This window comes from Leucoraja erinacea, chromosome 21 (genome assembly GCF_028641065.1).
Source record: "Leucoraja erinacea ecotype New England chromosome 21, Leri_hhj_1, whole genome shotgun sequence".
Lineage (NCBI taxonomy): Eukaryota > Metazoa > Chordata > Chondrichthyes > Rajiformes > Rajidae > Leucoraja > Leucoraja erinaceus.
In genome coordinates, this window is record NC_073397.1 from 31,797,062 (window position 1) to 31,810,463 (window position 13,402).

A 13,402-nucleotide genomic window follows, 5' to 3' on the forward strand; every position below is an offset into this window, starting at 1 on the left:
GCAGATGCTGGAAATCTAAAATCAAAACCCTGAAAATGCTGCAATCTCTCAGCAGGTCAGGCAGTATTGTGATATATTTTGTAGGCTCTGATGTTTTTGGACTGGCTTTGCACTGTAATGTACTTCTCTCAATGTATCAAATCAATATGTGCTCGATGCTGGACATTGAATAATTCTGTAAACAAGGTTCATGTAGACACAGAACTGGACTTGTGCAGCCTCATCATCTGCAACACGGAGTCTTTTTCCGTAAACCAGCATCCGTAGTTCCTTGCATATCCACGTTTTTTTTAAATTATAACAATTCTAGTTTAGTTTAGAGACACAGTGCGGAAACTGGCCCCTCGGCCCACCGAGTCCACACCGACTAGCGATCCCCGCACATTAACACTATCCTACACACACTCAGGACAATATTACATTTATACCAAGCAAATTAACCTACAAACCTGTACTTCTTTGGAGTGTGGGAGTGTGGGAGGAATCCCCAAAATCTCGGAGAAAACCCATGGGGAGAACGTAAAAACTCCGTACAGACAAGCACCCGTAATCAGGATCGAACCCGGCTCTCTGGCTCTGGAAGGCAGCAATTCCAGCGCTGAGCCACCATGCCACCCTAATGACTAAAATAAATTTAGTTCATACGATGCAACACCCACTTTGCAGCTGGAACAAATAGGTCAAAGTTTGCAGTGATCACCACACTTCCACCCAAAAATATTATTACTCAGGAAGGTAATAGTCCCATAATTTAAAAGCATTTAAAAGAGGTGGCACAGCGGTAGAGTTGCTACCTTACTGTGCCAGAGACACAGTTTCGATCCTGATGGATGTTGTCTTCTATGTAGTCTATATGGAGGTTGTATGTTCTCCCCGTGACCTGCGTGGGTTTTCTCCGGGTGCTCCGGTTTCCTCCCACACTCCAAAGATGCACGGGTTTGTAGGTTAATTGACTTGGTAAAATAGTCTCTAGTGTGTGTAGGATATTGTTGGTGTGCGGAGATCGCTGGCCAGCATGGACTCAGTGGGCTGAAGGGCCTATGTCCACCCTGTTGCTCTAAACTAAACAGAACAAATTTTAATTCCATCATTTGATAAGGTGCCTGCAGATAGCTTCTGCCTGCAAAGCAACTTTGATCTGCATGGCCGACTCCTCATGGACATGAGATTTTACACAAATTTACATGATTGCACTATGCCACAATAGATGGTCGATACTGTTTTATCAATAATAGAGGCCTCGGAAAATATATATATTATTTTCAACTAATGAAAGTGAATTAAAAATAGGTAATTGCTTGACAAAATTAACCTTATTTTCATGTAATAACTATAAGCAATTTTGTATTTCAAGTCAAAAGATTAAATGATTTTTTTCTTTTTATAATGATGCTAGATTGATCTAAAAATTCAAATTATTGGCAAAGCCAGTTATGTAATTGAATTTTAAAATAGATTGCGCAATTCTCTGCTGCCCGCATAGACCGAGTTAATTTATTCTTTGGTATATTGTCTGTACAATGCCAATTAGAATTGATTCAACAAAAGAGCAAAGTAGTAATTTTCATAGCTGTGCACGTTTAGAATCCTGTCATTTTCCTCTTGATTTTGCAGAGGCATTGGGAGAAGTTAGAGGTTGATTTTCCATGGGGAAGGTGGAGTTGAGGAGGAGTGGTGTTTGCCACATCTCCTGCTGGATCAGTGGCTTTCATGCTGGTCTGCCAGTGTTCCTGTCAAAATTATTCCGGGCAATTCCCACACATCTCCTTTATGTGAAATAAAACAGAAGCGTGGATTGAAACAGCAAAACAGCGGAAAAAAGATTGAACACAACCAACAGCGGGCCAGGCAAGATCGCTGGAGGACATTGATATAGAAACATAGAGACATAGAATATAGGTGCAGGAGTAGGTCATTTGGCCCTTCGAGCCTGCACCGCCATTCAATATGATCATAGAAACATAGAAACATAGAAATTAGGTGCAGGAGTAGGCCATTCGGCCCTTCGAGCCTGCACCGCCATTCAATATGATCATGGCTGATCATCCAACTCAGTATCCTGTACCTGCCTTCTCTCCATACCCCCTGATCCCTTTAGCCACAAGGGCCACATCTAACTCCCTCTTAAATATAGCCAATGAACAGGCCTCAACTACCTTCTGTGGCAGAGGGTTCCAGAGATTTACCACTCGCTGTGTGAAAAATGTTTTTCTCATCTCGGTCGTAAAGGGTTTCCCCTTTATCCTTAAACTGTGACCCCTTGTCCTGGACTTCCCCAATATCGGGAACAATCTTCCTGCATCTAGCCTGTTCAACCCCTTAAGAATTTATTAAGTTATGCAAGTTACGCAAGTTATGCAACGTTTCAGGTTCAGGTCGAGACCCTTCTCCAGACTGATTATGGTAGGGGAGGTGGATAGGAATTGAGAGGGGCCGAGGGAGTCAGGACAGGAAAGGTGGTGTGGTGAGAGAGGGGAAGAAAGCTGGAAAAGAGGTGGGGGTTGGACAAAGTAATAGGTGGATACAGGTGAGGGGGTTGAATGGCAGATTTGGACAGAGATGAAAAGAGACACCAAGGGTGTCAGATAAGAAGAAAAGAGTAGGGGAAGCTAGAGGGAGGGATATAGGTGGAAGAGGAGGTGGGGAGGTTGGCAGAAGAGTGGGAGAAAAGGGTGGAAAATAAAAGTTGAGAGTTACATAAAATTGGAGAATTTGATGTCTATACCGTTTGGTTGTTAAATGGCCCAAGTGGAACATCCGGTCATGTTCCTCCAGTTTGTGTGAGGCCACACTCAGGCAATGGAGGAGACCCAGGACAGAAAAGGTCAGTATGGGAATAGGAAGGGGAGAAAGATAGATATCCCAGGTCATTTTAGAAGCAAATCAAAAAAGGTATATATACTCACTCAAGAATTTTTATTTTAATTTTTTTACAGAGATCGTTTTAGCTAATCCTTTTTGAAAAGAGTTTACTTTAGAGTTACAGCCCGGAAACAGGCCATTCGGCCCGCCGCTTCTGTGCCGACCAGCGATCCCCATACACTAACACTACCCTATAGATGATGAACAATTTACAATTTTTATCAAAGCCAAATAAACCTACAAACCTGGAACGTGGGTGGAGACCGGAGCACCAGGGGAAAATCTACAGAGGTCACAGGGAGAATGTACGAACTCCGTTCAGACAGCACCTGTAGACAGGATCGAACCTGGGGCTCTGGTGCTGTAAGGCAGCAACTGTACTGCTGCGCCACCGTGCCATCCTTGGGCGATATACTGATTTACTTCATTTTTATTTCAAACCTGCAATATCCATGTTTATATTTCTTTGTTATGGTTTAAACCCCTCTGTGGGTCTATGCATCCATTTTGTCTTTGATTTGTCAATAAATCTAATTGGAATTATATTTTCTCTCCACCTTAACAGCATTCCATAAAGCATTTTCCATCTTAAACAGATCCAATTGCCTTCACGTTCTAAGGGTTTGAATTTATGCTGCTGCATCAAGGTGAACTATTTATTTGGATTTTCTTTATCCCCATCAGTTCCCTCTTTAATGTTGCAACCATAAAAAGAAACACAAAATGACTTCAATATTCTTTTTAAAAAAAATCAATAGTTATTAACACTTGGAGTTTCCTTGATCTGCCCTCCGTGTCCTTCATAATATTTATTGATGCAAGGCAGCAGGTCTATTTAGAGGCTCATAGTTGTGTCGGCACGGACTTGTAGGGCCGAGATGGCCTGTTTCCGTGCTGTAATTGTTATATATGGTTATAGTGGCTTCTGGAGTAAACAGAACAAGCACATCAGGATTTTATTTTAGTCCTTGCCACATATGTAAAATCAAGCTTACAAATGATCACAGGAGGATGAGGGGTGATCTTTATAGAGGTGTATAAAATCATGAGAGGAATAGATCAGGTAGATGCACAGAGTCCCTTGCCCAGAGTAGGGGAAATCGAAGACCAGAGGACATAGGTTGAAGGTGAAGGGGAACAGATTTAATAGGAATCTGAAGGGTAGCTTTGTCACACAAATGTCTGGAACGAGCTGCCAGAGGAAGTAGTTGAGGCAGGGACTATTGCAAAGTTTAAGAAACAGTTAGATGGGTACATGGATGGGACAGGTTTGGAGGGATGTGGGCCAAATGCAGGCAGGTGGGACAAGTGTAGATGGGACTCGTTGGCCAGTATGGGCAAGTTGGGCCGAAGGGCCCGTTTCTGCACTGTTTCACTCTATGAAAACACCAAATATTGAAAGGTTAATACAAGTAGCACATGGTGCACCCTTCCATTGTACTTGGGGCACCGATCTTCCAGGGCCAGCTCAGACTCTGGCTTGGTACCTGATGATGATGGTCCTGCAGTCTGTAACTGAACGTGAATGAGTGAAACTTAATGCATGAATGATACTTTATTCATTCACTGCCATTCAGGTGCAAGCTCTCCTTGACCTGACCCTTCGTGATCTGGCTCTCAATTCAAGTTCCTCATTTCCTACCATTGCACGGAAAGTCTCCTTTGAGCTCCAATCAAACCCGTTTAATGTTTCACCTTTATGCTAATAGAAAACGATGAAACAGAAAATATAAGTATTTTCCTCCGCACTATTCGTGTGACCAATTATCCAGACTTCAGTATGGACGAGGTATATGTGAAATGAGATGTGTCAGTTTTCAGTTAAGTACAAATTACCGCCACCAAGTAGTCCCAATGATCTATCACAAGTAGGTCAAGCAACCATGCCAACCACAGCAAAGATTACAGATCCCTATCAGTCCGATTAAGAGTCCTTAAGAGTCCTAGATCAGGGGGTCCCACCCTTTTTTGTCCCGTTTACCCGTGGAAACTTTAATAGCACATACCAGTGTTATTTCACTTATTTATGAACAACTAACGATGAACAGATACCGGTCTACCAGAACCAAACACAGTCAGTCAATGAGAAAAAATATGTACAAATCCAGTATCAACAAATTTACCCCCTGGGTTGGCAAAATGTACCCCCTGCGGTTAAATTTACCCCAGGTTGTCCTAGAGCATGGAAACAGGCCGTTTGGCCCAACTCTTCCATGGTCTGAAAGTTCTCCATCAACCTCTTTCATATGTCAAAGAATGGGCTGACCTCCTACATCACTGAAGAGCTCCCGCTGCCTTAGCAGGGCAAAGAAGATCATCAAAGACAGCTCCCATCCTGCGTTTGGACTGTTCGACCTGCTGCCCTCTGGAAGGCGCTATAGGTGCATCAAATCCAGGACAAACAGACTCAGGAATAGTTGCTTTCCGAAAATTATAACTACTATAAAAATTCAAATTCACACATGCACTGACTACACTGCCCAACACGGACTTCCATCTGTATATATGTATATATGTATGTAGCGCCGCAGAACAGATACCGTGTGCACCCAAACCCCCCCCCCCCCCCCCCCCCCATCTCCCTTCTGTTTTTTGTTTTTTCTGTTTCTTGTTTTTTGTGCTAAATTGTATGTATGCACTGAGTACGAGCAGCTTTCAGTTTCACTGTACATGTATAGTGACAATAAATGGCATATCTATATCTATCTATGGGAACGTGTTAAGGCCACCTTACTTTGTCCGCACTAGCTACAAAGAGTAAATAATAGCAATAGACCAGGAGATCACTGCTCATCCTCCATCGTCATTTTCACATGTGTGGGTCTTGGTCTTACCTGGTGCCGAATACCACAGCATCCATTACAAGGCTCAACCTTGTTGTAGACCAGAGATAATCGAGGCAGGCTGATCATCAGACTACAATGGCAAATAACCAAACGCACACACAATTAACAATTAGAAAAGCATCACTAAATAGAACTCCACGTGCAATTTAGTGTGCTGTGCATGATTAAACTTCAGTATGTGGCAGGAAAGAAAACAGATACAGGTATCGTGGCTTCATTTCCTTCCCAAGCACTTCATATTCTAATTACCCCTCCAAAGAAATGATGAGGTCTTTTCTATCATGAACAGATATGTCAATTGGGTGGTGAATCTGTAGAATTCAGAGCTACAGGCGGCTGTGGAGGCCAGGTCAGTGGACATTTTTAAGACAGAGATGGATAGGTTCTTGATTAGTACGGGTGACAAGGGATATGGGGAGAAAGCAGGACAATCAGGTTGAGAGGGAAAGATAGATCAGCCATGATTGAATGGCGGGGTAGACTTGATGGGCCGAATGGCCTAAATCTTCACCCATAACTTATGAATTTATGATTGAATGAATGGTAATGAGACCCACAGGAAGAGGTGCCAATGTTGCACTTAGCTTTGGAATAAATTTGGACTTTAATGCCTGATTTATACTCCTTACTCTTGGCATTGATGTAAAATCAAAACCCTTCCATGTTACTTCTCAAGTGTGAGTGAACAGAGTTATATTCAGTTTAAGACAGAGGCAAAGTGCTGGAGTAACTCAGCAGGTCAGGCAGCATCTCTGGAGAAAAAAAAAGTTGTGTGACGTTTCGGGTCAGGACCATTCTTCAGACAGGTCCATTTGTTCAACGAGACAATTAGCAAATAGTTCAGCAAGGTACAAAATTGCAAGGAAGGATAGATATGACTACCAGAGAGGACCAAAACTGAGATTAAGAAGAAAAAAAACAGCCGGCATACAAGGTAGACAGAAATGTTGGAGAAACTCAGCTGGTGCAGCAGCATCTACGAGCAAAAGGAAATAGGCAACTTTTCGCGCCAAAACCCTTCTTCAGACTACCTTCTATTTTTGTCGACCTTCGATTTTCCAGCATCTGCAGTTCCTTCTTAAACACTACCCTACCTATAGTTTTGTTTTGCAAAATGCAAGCATGCTATTGTTCACAAAGAACCATCACAGCAAAATGCAAGGTCGACAAAATGCTGGAGTAACTCAGCAGGGCAGGATGTATCTCTGGAGAGAAGGAAAGGGTGACGTTTTGGGTCAAGACCCTTCTTCAGACCGAGAGGAGAGGGGGAGAGGGAAGCTAGAGATATGGAAGAGCACAAAGAGAATGCAAGGTGTGAAAAGGATGAATCAAAGCAGAGAATGTTCAAGAAAATGTCAAGTGGTTCATTGTCGGGATGAGGGGACGGTGACAATGAGGCATACAAATATGTACTTTCTTTGTTTTTTGTTTGTTTTAAAGGGATCATGCTTACGCTATCTTTCTGAAGACATTCATCATATCCTAACATTCTCATTCTAATTATCATTTGCAACAACCGCTGTTAGTCAGCAGTCTATAGACTGAAGGAAATTGGAACGTGCGATACAGTGAATAAAAGACATGATTTGCCACAGTGTTTTTTCAGCAACTCATTACATCTACATTGGTAACCAAGCAACCGAGCTGATAAAAAGTAAATAAGATAATATTGCAAAATTACATTTTTCTGTTGGGAAATAAAATATCAAAGCCGTCTATATTTGCAGTCCTGTTTAGGTATATCATACATTTCAGGAAGATAGCATGCGTGAATGTGCCATGTACACATTATTTCCCTGAAATGTAGTTTGCACAGACAACAAAGGCCAAGATCAAAGCTAGATGTGGACAAATATATTGCACATATGCGGGGTAGAGTTTCAAAAAATAGACACAAAATGCTAGAGTAACTCAGCAGGCCAGCCAGCATCTCTGGAACAAAGGAATAGGTGACGCTTCGGGTCGAGATCCTTCATTAGACTCAATTCTTGATTAGTACAGGTGTCAGAGGTTATGGGGAGAAGGCAGGAGAATGGGGTTAGGAGGCAGAGATAGATCAGCCAGGATTGAAAGACGGAGTATACTTGATGGTCCGAATGGTCTAATTCTACTCCTATCGCTTGTGACCTTATGAAACGCCAGCTATTCCTTTTCTCCAGAGATGCTCGAGTTGCTCTGGCATTTTGTGTCTATCTTTTGTGTAAACCAGCATCTGCAGTTCCTTCCTACAGAGATCCCAAATATGCATTCTGAATGAAAACTATGCAACACAGGAACTCGGGGAAGCAGCACCCTTTAAATTATGTTCTTCAATCTCCTCCCACTTCCAAAAATTAAAGAGCATCAAATATAAACATAATATCTGGGTTTTCTGACCGACAGTCATATATGGAATGTGCGGGATCTCACTGCTCTGTTCCACATCAACTCCACCAATATCAGTGAGCAAACACTATCTTGGGAAAATGTATTTACACAAGTTTTCTTTCCTCACGTTTAGAGTTACAGCGTGGAAACAGGCCCTTTGGTCCACCAAGGCCACGCCGACCATCGATCACCCATTCGTACTAGACCAATGTTATCCCACTCTCTCATCCACATTGGGGGCAATTTGCAAAAGCCAACGAACCTACAAACCCACATGTTTTTGGAATGTGGGAGGAAACTCACACAGTCACCGGGAGAAGGTAGAAACTCAGTGTAAACAGCAGCCGAGGTCAGGAATGAACCAGGCTCCCCCGGTATTGCGAGGCAGCAACTCTACTGGCAGCTACGCCACTTTTTAAAATAAAATTATTTTGGGATTAGACAGGCTAGATGCAGGAAAAAATGTCCTGATGTTGGGAGAGTCCAGAACCAGGCGTCACAGTTTAAGAATTAGGGGTAGCCAAACAAGTTGGAGAAACTCAGGGGGGGGGGGGGCGAGGGGGGGGTGAGGTAGTATGTATGGAATGAAGGAATGGGCAATGTTTCTGGCCGAGACCCTTCTTCAGGGTAGACCATTTAGGACTGAGATGAGAAAAATCAGTTTCACCCAGAGAATTGTGAATTTGTGGAATTCTCTTCCACAGAGGCCAATTCACTGGATGCATTCAAGAGATAGTTGGATATAGCTCTTAGGGCCAACGGAAACAAGGGATATGAGGGGGGGGGGGGGGGGAAAGCTAGAACAGGGTACTGATTCTGGATGATCAGCCATGATCAAGTGCCGAATGGTCTACTCCTTCACCTATTTCCTATGTTTCAATGTTACGAGACTTTGTCATTCATCTTGTAGGAGCACATTGCGTACGTGGCTTTCTTTTCCTGAGACGGGCAGTGTTGAGACTCTTCCATTTGAAGGAACTACAACATGGCTTGTTGTTACACAGAGCGCATTGCAGGCGTTTTGTTGATGCTGGTCAGCTGCAGAGGTCCGCGGTGATTGATGAGTTGGTGATGCAAGCGTGTCGCTTTGTGTCGAGAAAGTAAATGTTTCAGCATCATCGCTGAGGCTGAATATCGATGAGAATGCTTGAGATATAGCGCAGAGTGGTACTAATTGACTGTCAAGGATTTATTTTTAAATGCACATTGGTTGGAACATATGGAACGGAACGAACTCTTAATAAAACAGACTTGCTTGCTTTCAACGTTTGTCAATAAGTCCCCAGGTTACTCTCCCTGTCATTTCTCAGAGAATGTGTGTGCGAGGGTGGGGATGACACATGCACGCTCACTTATTAAAAGAGTGGTTGCCACATGTATAGAAATATCAAACAGGCCAGCACAATGAAGTTATAATGGCAGAGTATAATCCTGTGGAATTAATAGTGCCGACCCTTTAGTTTAAAGATATAGCATGGAAACAGGCCCTTCAGCCCACAAAGTCTGCATGCAACAAAAGCTTTTCACTGTACCTCGGGACAATAGACAATAGGTGCAGTAGTAGGCCATTCAGCCCTTCGAGCCAGCACCGCCATTCAATGTGATCATGGCTGATCATCCACAATCTGTACCCCGTTCCTGCCTTCTCCCCATATCCCCTGACTCCGCTATCTTTAAGAGCCCTATCTAGCTCTCTCTTGAAAGCATCCTGAGAACCGACCTCCACCCACCTCTGAGGCAGAGAATTCCACAGACTTACAACTATCTGTGTGAAAAAGTGTTTCCTCATCTCCGTTCTAATGGCTTACCTCTTATTCTTAAACTGTGGCACCTGGTTCTGGGCTCCCCCAACATTGGGAACATGTTTCCTGCCTCTAGCGTGTCCAAACCCTTAATAATCTTATATGTTTCAATAAGATATCCTCTCATCCTTCTAAATTCCATAGTATACAAACCCAGCCGCTTCATTCCCTCAGCATATGACAGGCCCGCCATCCTGGGAATTAACCTTGTAAACCTACGCTGCTCTTCCTCAATAGGAAGAATGTCCCACCTCAAATTAGGGGACCAAAACTGCACACAATACTCCAGGTGTGGTCTCACTAGGGCCCTATACAACTGTAGAAGGACCTCTTCGGGACAGGCAAGACAATAAGCTAAACTGACTATCGATCATCTGTACACACTAGTTGTAAGTTATCCCACCTTCTCATCCACTCCCTACATATTAGGGGTGATCTACAGAGGTCAATTGACCTACAGACCCACACACTCCGCTCCAAGCACCCGGAGGAAACCCATGCAGTGACAGGAAGAACGTACAAACTCCACACAGACAGCACCCGAGGGTCAGGATTGAACCCTGTGAGGCAGCAGCTCTACCAGCTGTGTTCTTCCTGGAAGTTGTTTGACCTTTAATCATGGTTTAATGACAATTTGAGTGGAGCTCTCTGATACTTATTTTAAAGTCTTAACGTTGCAGTGCCCACCAAATGAAGCTATCACAAACATCCTTAAAAAAAGAATCACAGAAGGTATCGATGCACAATGTTTACCAGTTTGCTTTCTTGCATTATATTAAATGTTTGGGTGCAATTTGGAATCAGGTAGAGGAACCCACGTCCTATAATTATTTAGCATTCAAACAAGTTTTAAAATCATATTCTAAACAGAACATTTGAATATTCATCCAAAATGTAAAATTTACGCAAGTTGGCGTACAAGGTGATTGCTGGTTGGTGCAGACTCGTTGGGCTGTAGGGCCTGTTTCCGCGCTGTATCTCAAGTTAAAACATGATTATTTTTCCATTCTGACACGGTTATCTCTGATGTTCTTTGTGATCAATGCTTTCCACAAATCTATTTTCTCACCAACATCTTCGGAAAACAGAGCATCAGTTTCCGCCAGAATGCTGACAACACTCTGCTCCAGGTGGATCAATAGCTGGTTTTAACACCAATTCAACATCCACTGTGCTGCTGGATAACTATAGGAGAGAGATGGTTGCTGACTTGACCTGGGTCAGTGCACTGTAATGGATAATTATACACTAGGCTTCAGTAACAGGTGTCCAAAGCTGCAGAATAACTGTGGTGTGAATGTAGCAAGAATATTGTGCAAGAATAGCAATGTAATGCTGATGCTCTACAAGGCTCGGGTCAGGTCGCATTTGGAGTACTGCGCGCAGATTTGGGCCCCATATCGGAGGAAGCATAATGTTGGCTCTCGAGAGGGTCCAGAGGAGTTTTACAGTTCAAAATGACATACAAAAAACTTTTTTTCACAAGGTACAGGGCTGAAGGGGATGGTTGACAAACAGAGACTAATGTATATTTATTATTTTATTTATTATTAATTTATGTTTTTAGGTTACTTCATACACATTACTTGTATGTATATATGTGTATGTGTATACGTGTATATGTGTATATATGTCTGTATGCATCTAAAAATTGTCTGGGGTATTATTATTATTAATTAATTAATTATTAAACATGGAAGAAGGGTTTAGGGACAAGGAGTGAGATTAAGTTATTCTTCGTCTCACTCCAATCAATCAATCAATCAACCTTTATTGTCATCTTGCAAGCAACAGTTGTACAGTGCAAAATGAAAAGACGTTTCCCAGTGAAGCGGAGCATCGCACATGAAATTTAAAACATTTCACACATAATAACATTAAAAACAATCCAGTCCCTGATGGAACAGTATAAATAGTTAAAAGCAGGTAAAACACAATGTTAAAATACAATAAACCAATCATAAAAATGTCCGGGGCAGCTGATTTGAGTGGCCAGTGCCAGTTATTAAAGTGTCCGTGCCAGCCGCAGAATCAAGTGACTGTGAGTACAAGAGTGACTGTTTAGCAGCCTCACAGCCTGTGGTAGGAAGCTGTTTAGCAGTCTTGTAGTCCGGGCTTTGATGCTTCGATATCTCTTGCCTGATGGCAGGAGATCCAGGTGTGTGTGGAGGGGGTGCAGTTTGTCCTTAGCAATTCTCTGAGCTTTTTTCAGACAGCGGCTCTGGAACAGTTCTTGTACCGAGGGTAGGGAGACTCCTTTTCGAGCTTGTAAAGAAAAAGTGTTGGACATTTAAATTTTGCTTTATGCTTTTCATTGCTTTGCAAATATTGCCTGGAATGTCCAATTGTTTGACTATTTCGGATTTTGTTGTTGTTATTTATTCCTATTTATGTCTTTACTTGTTCGGAACAAATAAATAAACAGATAAATAAACAAAATATACCGTCGATACTTGGCATTATTAAGTCATCACTTTTTAATGAGTCTTTCCAACGTTGTTGTGCCGCAGTCAAATGATCAGAAAATGACAGAGGCTGCACTTAGAAATGTCACCCTGCACACAGAGACTGGATGTCATCTTGCCTAGCAAGTGAACTTAATATTTTATGCACAAGTGACTTCACTGAGAATGGGACTGGATTTTGACATCGAGAGTTAAATGCCAAATGCTAATGAACATAATCAATCTGAAGGTATTCTGATGGGCAGAAAAAAACCTATTTGGAATAAATACATTTTAATGCATGAAAGAAGGTATAACTAATGCTAAACAGAGCCTTTCTTGTGACAGGGTTGATGAAATATTAGAGTCAGCGTGAACTAATTGATTGAAATATATTCCCTTGGATCAACAGGCTGCTGGCCTGCACTCTGATTATTGAACCCTTCTCAAATTCATATTAAAAAGCATAAACCAATCGGGACAAATGGAATCATTCTCGGAGTCAAGGCCAGCCCATTTATGGGGAAAAATAATTTTATTTACCCAGCAAGAAATTATACAAATCCATCAAACTGCTGCGTTAGAACCTGAAAAATGAGCATAAAATTGACAGCAAATCTACAAAACTCTCCTGACTTGAATGTCACACAGACAGAATTTTCATGATGACCCAATGATTCATTTTTCAGCAAATGAGAATTTTCACATTGAATTGTAAAGTCACTTATATTGCTTACAAACTGAGAGAAGCAGAAGAACACCTTTGCATGCCAGCAAAACACAAGCAAACTTGAGATTTATTTATCCACCGTGAAGGTAATTGCGGCATGTTCTAGTTTGTCACATTTTCTAGCTGTCCTGCATAATTGCAAGTTAAAGTGATTTGTGTATCATATGCTAAATTAGTGGCGGCACGGTGGCGCAGCGGTAGAGTTGCTGCCTTACAGCGCCAGAGATCCAGCTTCGATCCCGACAATGGATGCTGTCTGTACAGAGTTCGTATGTTCTCCCAGTGTGGTCAGTGTGGTCCGAGATCTCCAGTTTCCTCCAACACTCCAAAGATGTTCAGGTTTGTGGGTTA